A 7,869-nucleotide genomic window follows, 5' to 3' on the forward strand; every position below is an offset into this window, starting at 1 on the left:
AGCCACTGCAGCACATTACAGATCTGGGGAAGACGATAAATGTGACTTCTAACTTCAGTGAAATTGAATCTCAGAGAATTCTATAGCATGTCAGCTCAGCAATAGTCCCAGTAAACAAAGATTTTTCACTCAGATGGGTATATATTTAGTATTATAGCCAACTGTAGTCTTTTTGCAATGCAAATCTGAATGAATGTAGGAGCTTTCAATGGGAAATTGTTTGACATTTCTGGGTTAAAGTTGCATGAAATGTACAGCATATTGGTTTGCTCTCTACAGAATCTCTTTTGCAGTATTATTATAACAGAAATGTCTTCCCTAGCTAATCCTGATAACTGTGATGTTCCTTAGAAAACCTTTTGTCTTAAGGCCATTCACAGTTCAGGTACTTAGAGCTTAGTTCTGGGATGTTTTGTTTATTTAAAATTTTCTGGCTTAAGCACTGGAAATGGATCTGAATGATATAAATTAATAACTAGTAATTCCTTGGCCTAGCCTGCATATCTGTATTCTAATATTTAAGTAACTTACTCATGACAAGAGAAATAATCTATTTCTTGACACAACATGGATAAAAAGAATGATGATAAATGCCATCAAATCTTGGATTAAGGGCACGTAGGATATGTGGTTCTGTTCTGTAAATGTGAGTTATGGCAGCTATCAAGCACTGATTTTATATAAGTATGTAAATACTATAGTTTCTCATATCCATGGATGATGCAGACCAGAGTTTTTTTATATAGTCTTTGGTTATTCGAGTTTTCTCCCGCATAAAATTGGAAGTGTCTTGGCGACGTTTTGATGAAGTCCCATTCGTCATCTTCAGGCTGGTGTTTTCAGCTTGAAGATGACGAATGGGACTTCATCGAAACGTCGCCAAGACACTTCCAATTTTACACGGGAGAAAACCCGAATAACCAAAGACCTACATACAAACACCCGCGAAAACCTCAGAAAACAAATATATACATACATACATACATACATACATATATAAAATAAAATGGGCACCAGGGTAGTTAAAACTATATATATAAAGGTTTTGTTTGTATATCAGATGGTCTTTATTCATTAATGGAATATTTTAATAGGTTAGGTCATCCCTATAATGTACATGTATTTGCCCCTCCTTCAAATTTAGTCAAAGCAAACCTTGCCACCTTCTTCAAAGCAATTTGTGGTGTTAGAAGGAGTCACTCTGCTTGTTCCCTGTGGCTTATGCTAGCTTCTCTGCTCTGCATGACCCTTTCAGCTTCTCTGTGGATGGGGCCTTTCAGTTCTGTTGCTGAATATTGACACAGCCTACAAATCAATCATGACTTTCTCCAAGGAGACCTCCATATGAAGCTGGGAGCAGTACACAGCACAATAAAAATACTCTTACACCAAGACTATAAAATGACCATGTAGTGTAGGATCACAAGCAGTCCATGGGTGGTATTAGTGTCCAGCACTAGTGGTATTGCATTTTTCTTCACAGATTTAATATACATTTTAATTTATTTTTTCTATATTATCTTTCTAAAGGACCAACAGTTCTTTATTCCAAAATGGTTTGTACAGCAGAATAAATTAATTTTGTTATTTTTTCCAAGTAAGCAGTGCATTTTTAGTTCATTTGCATGATTTCATTCTAGCAGCTCTTTTTTCTGTTTTGTTTCCCCAGTTCTTCTGTGAAAGGTTATCTTAGTCAAGGGAAAATAATACATTAGGATTTTTTTTATGTAATAAAATATATTCTGTTTTTTTTTACTGACTGTGAAGGCTTACCAAAGACATACAGCATTAAGCCGCATTTTGATATTTTTGTCATATTTGAAAATTATGGCTATAATAAAGTTTAATCATAGTATCCATTTCATTTTCTGACAAATTAAAAAAATCCTAGCCATATTGGTCCATGAAAATAATCCCAAAACCATCTAACTTTTCAACAGGCAACATATTTCAAAAGGCATTACTATACAAATGCAACAACTGTGAAGCTTGATTTATGTGATACTCTCTATCTATTTTCAACATTATTTTATCTGAGCCTTCTCAATCCCAAAACTGTGACTGATTCAGAAATTATGAGTGCAACAGAAGATTGCACATTTTCCCTTCAACTATGATTGTGGATTGGAATCTAAACAAAACATGCATGGCTTATCTTGGATTAGCTGATGGATCTGTTAAATATACAGTGGTATCTCAGCACTCATCATTAATTGGTTCTGGGAGGCGTGATGAGTACCAAAAAATTTTCCTATAAGGAATAATGTATTGAGTCACAAGACAGCTGACACTGACAAGTGCTAGCTTGTATGTCGAATACCAAACAAACTATGAGTACCAGGATAAAAATTTTGCATCAAAATGTGTTGAGTACCAAATTCTATGAATTTGAAAGCAGTTGAGTACCAAGGTACCACTGTATCACTAAGTTGTAGAGACTATTGTGTTGGATAATAATCCATTTTCCCATTTTTATGCACCTAAGCTTTTGTGCATTTGTGATACTTATTCGTATTGTTCTTCAGCTTTCAACTATCTAAACGTGTCCTGTTTCATCAAATGATTTTGTCCTTTCCAATGCCTGGAACTGCCTCCTAGAATGCCATTGCTATATTATTGTCCCTGTTTCCTTCAAAAACATTGTCAAGCACTAAATTTTATATTAAACTTTTATATTAACCTCCAATCTTACTATGCTGCTATAATTATCAAACATCAAGCAATTAAAGTAGTGTTCTGTTTATCTGTTTCTCACTCAATCTCTGTTGCCTCTTGTGTTACTGAGGTCTTGATTTTAAGATAACTGTGGAGTAGGGAAGTTATCATTTTAAAAAATTTGCTCCATGGAAGAGAGCAAATATTTACATAAATAACATTTTGAAATTTCACAGAATCGCTTTCCACTTCTTACAGCTTTGATAATCTATTTATGTATGGAGTGTGGTCTATGACCATATTAAAGTCATAAAAACAAGTGGCTTTATGAAACATAGATATGATAAAGAAATAAATCTTTCTATTTTATTTTTGTGATGTGATCTAGTCAAGTATTACATGGAGTTATTTTTCCATTATTTTGAATAACCATGGTTCTCATGAGATATTTAATCCTTGTAAAAATCCCATAAAATATGGCTTTAATAAATTCCCAATTTGGTACAGCGGTTAAGGTACTTTAGAAACCTGGACACTGTGTGTTTTGGTTACACCTCAGCACAAAGCCAATGGAGTGACTTGGGCCAGTCACTATCTCCCAGCCCTAGGAACTAGGTAATGGCAACATACTTCCCAAAAACTTTCCAAGGATATTACAAAGGCAATCATCAGGAATCAGCACTGACTCAAAGACATAAATAAACAAACAAACAAAAAACAAATCTAACTGCTACACCACAAGTTTCTACTAAATATAATTAGAGAAACTCAAAAGCTTTCAGTGCAGTATATTCAAAGAAAGAGAAAATCCAGGTGAATTAACAATAGCCCTATTTAATTCAGTGATGCAACTAATTTGTTACTGAAGGAATAAGACTTTTATATAACTTTTCTGGACAACGTGCTGGATAAAACATTCTGTCACAAGATTAATTTATCAAGTCTTTTTTTCAATTTGATAATGCAAATGGATTTCAGTACTTGTTCCTTTTCTGTCCATGTTAACATCTCATTTTAGTTTTGTCTGCCACAGTTATAATCAATTGGTGCAGTAACCTTGCTGTGATTATAGTGTGGGTATATATAATCACAGAAGTAACTATCAACTATTGATCAGTACCCTAATCCTGATCCATTTGGAGAAGAAAAAAGTATGAGATTTAAACAGCAGATGTAATCAATTGGTGCATGAAACTCATTGGCAAGCAAAAAAGAACTTCTTCAACAACATCAGTAAAATATATCAAAATATTCAGCTTATTTAAAAAATTAAAAATTCTAATTTGACATCCAATAAAACATTCCTCATAAGCAGCTCTTCCCAATCTGCATCTTATATGGAAACCACAGCAACTACAAGAAGGTCTGGGAAATATTGATAGTTCCCCTGTGGGGAATAACAATGACCAATAAACAATTGTTATTTGAAATATCTCTTAGGACAAGAATGAATAGCATAGTTTAGAATGGAAATGCATTTTGGTCTGCCTTCTAACCTAGTTCTATGAGCCAAAGAACTGCAAGAGAGTCCCAAGAGTGCTACAAGGTCATATGTCAAGGATGTTGTTCCAACCCCACAGTTTTACCATATCCCCAGCAGAGAATAACCCACTCTTTCAACAAACCCTACTCTTGACTCAGCCTAGTTGTGTCCCAAAACAATGATATGCACCATGGGAAAGGGTTCTCAGTCTTCTGCGTTCTCCCATAGACAGATTCATCATTGTACTGTTCTCTCAGATTACAATTATCAGTTTCTGACCCCCATGATCAAAGGACATCAAGTTGTGGAAAGTACTATGGGCTGTTCAGGAGTCACAATTACCTGTTTGGATCCTACAAGGATAAGAATTGAGTCAAAACTTTAATCCTACATTGACCAAGATGGGCCCATAATTTAGATATAGCAAGTTTTTAATTTTGATTTGAACATAACAGCTACAGTAGATCACATAATGACAACTTATTTTTAGAAATGATCAGCTACAAATAGATTTTGAGTGGGAAAATAGCTAAGCAGGAAATGGTCTAATAGTTTCTTTTTTTCTTTCCACCAGCTTGGACAACCAATGTGTGGAAAGAACTGAGGACCTGAATTGGTCATTCAAAAGTGGAATTTAGATACTTGAGGTTAAATAAAGTGTCATTCTTTCAAGTTTGGTTTCATGAGAATTGCACTCTTGAGGCCTATTTTCTTGAGTTTGTCAGTGCTTGGATAATGTTGAAATCTAGAACACAGGCCCTTACCCAATATTGGAAAAATAACTGAAATTATAGTAACAATAAATGAGAGAAGAAGTCAATAACTTATACCAGAACTTAGCCATAAATCTAGTGAAATAATTATGTGCTGTGGGCATTTGGGGAAAAAAAGTTTATAATGATATTAAAAATATTGTTAAAGTAACAAGGCATACAAATATTTTCTTAAAACCAGTAGCATGTCGCTATTAGCTAATGGACAACAGGATTTTAGAGATGTTTCATGTTGCATAAATTCATTCATTTGGCTGGTAGTTATAAGCTTGATCACAAATTTACCCCAAATTTAAATGTGGAAGCCCAGAAGAAATACTATGAAAAAGTTTCCTAGGATTTATCAACTGATGGTGCCTGGGACAAATCTGTATAATTGCTATCTAATACTGGTTATCATTATGGAATTATTATTATAAGATATTATAAATACTCGATTCATTGATGCAAGAATGAAGGAGTGGCATATTTAAAAAAGCAAATAAGTGTTTTCCCTATCTTATTGAAAGATATTTCTTATCTAACTACCATTACCACCCCCATGTTAGAAAGAAGACAACTAGATTGTGTTGTGCTGTTTTTAACAATGTACTAGGTTTTATTTAAGTATCTGGAAATATAAATTTACTAAAATGTCAATATGAGATGAAATTTGTAAAAACAACTCTTATTTTTCAGAGAAAAAGTTGTGGGACTATATTTTTAAAAATAAGTTATATTTTCCATACTATTATTGTCATGTATTTTATATACTATATACTTTTATCAAATAGATTACTGTATCTGGATGCGTATTAATTTTGTTGCAGTGAATTTTGATTTTAAGAAGGTTAAAAATCGCTTACAAATATTTGTAGATATTTTAATATAACTTTTAGTGTCTTCAATCCTGATCCACATTTTCTTTTCCATAATTTTGATCCTATGTTGTTAATACACTATTTGAGTTTGCTAATTGGTATTTGGGAGCTATGTATGTTATTTTTTAAGATATGTTACTTTCTCTTCTAATATTCATAAATTAAAAACCAGGAAATGTAAATTGCTCTTAGTCATTTTCTATGTGCAGTTGCTTACAAGTAGTTAGGCTACAAAAAATTATGTATTTATTGTTATCTTACCTTTATTTTATAAATAAGGCAGCAAACACTAATACTGATACTAAAATGCAGTACTGGAATTGTACACTTTGAGTAACACATACTACTGAAAATAGGAAGCCACAGAAATATAATGGTTAAGATACTAGACATGAACTAGAAGTACTCTGGTTCCATTCATTCAGTCTTGGAGTATGGTCAGTTGTATAATACTGGGCATATTATTATCTCTCAGCCCAATCTACCTAACAGGATTGTTCTTCTGGGGATTAAATTAATGGAACACACTATATAATTTATTCTGAGTTTGCAGAGAAAAGGCAGGAAATAAATGCTAGTGAAGAAATGAAATTATATAACTTTTTTGTCATTTACCTTGACTTGTGCAAAACTCACTTCTCTAACTAGAGTCAATCTGTATGAGGAATTTGTCCCAGGAGAAACTGCTGATGATGCCTCAATTCTATATGGTAAGGTGGTTCAGACCAAAAAGTGCCGCTTTTCATATTTTGGAATATCTAAATTGTCTCCTTGAGTGCCAGCTTTCTGGAATTTAATGAATACTAAATTCTTCTGGAGTATGATTGTTCACAACTGATGCTTCATGTCTTACATATTATATATTTCTTATTTTGGATTTAAGTGTTATTTGGTATTACATTACTTTTTAGTTGTCCAATCTCTTCTTAAAAACTTCTGGAGTCAAGTTACTCCACTGATTAATTGTTGTGTCAGGAAATTTCTCCTTAGTTCTAGATTGGTTCTCTCCTTGGTTAGTTTCCATCCACTGCTTCTTGTCCTGCCTTCAGCTGATTTAGAGAATAGCTTGACTCCCTCTTCTTTGTGGCAGCTCCCTAGATATTAGAAAACTGCTATCATGTCACCCCTAGTCCTTCTTTTCATGAAAGACATACCCAATTCCTGCAATCGTTCCTTATATGTTTTAGCCTCCAGTCCTTTGATTATCTTTATTGCTCTTCTCTGCACTCTTTAAGTTTCAACATCTTTTTCACATCATGGTGACCAAAACTGGATGCAGTATTCCAAGTGTGGCCTTACCAAGGCATTGTAAAGTGGTATTAACACTTCATATGATTTTGTTTCTATCCCCCTGTTAATGCAGCCTAGCACTGTGTTGGCTTTTTTTGGCATACAAAATGAAATCATCATCTAGCATTTCTCAACAACTACTAAAATTCTGCTTTCAGTACAACATTAATCATTTCCTTTCTTTGGAGGGATTCTTTGGCAAAAGTTTAGTTTTTGTTAGAAAATATAGTTCTTTAGAAAAATGTCTTAAAATTATGAATCATATTTTGAAAATTTTGAAAAAGGGCAGCTTTCATGGTGTTTAATTCTATGCAGGAAGAGGATTTTTCTAGAAGTTCTAACTCAAACCTACTTTTCCAGGCAGGCAATTCCAATTAAAAAACATCCTTCAGCATTCTATTTTTTTTTCTTAACCATTTTCTTTGATAAGAAAACAAACACAGGGATCTAAATGAGGGGCAACCTCTAATCCAGCAGCAGCAGTAAAAGTCTATGAATGATATAATCATTTTGCACTAAATCCTCATCACCCTTGTCTCTGTAACAGAATGTAATCTAACACTCACTTATTTAGAAAAGTGACTTTGCTCATGCCCAGTATAAATTTTGTCATTTGGTTACAGCTACGGTTATGGTGAAAAAGACTCTCTAGCTGAAAACAAATCTGCTTAAAAACAGAAAGACTCCTAGTTCTGCTTTTATTTTTACAGGGTGTAGACGTTACGGTATAACTTAATATAGGGTTTCCCAGTTCCCATGCGCATTGTTTCACCAGTGTGTGTTTGGGAAAGAAAAGTGAATGCATGAT

The sequence above is a fragment of the Crotalus tigris genome, unplaced genomic scaffold, assembly GCF_016545835.1.
Source record: "Crotalus tigris isolate CLP2741 ecotype Arizona unplaced genomic scaffold, ASM1654583v1 scf7180000017771.5222438, whole genome shotgun sequence".
In the NCBI taxonomy this organism is placed as follows: Eukaryota; Metazoa; Chordata; class Lepidosauria; order Squamata; family Viperidae; genus Crotalus; species Crotalus tigris.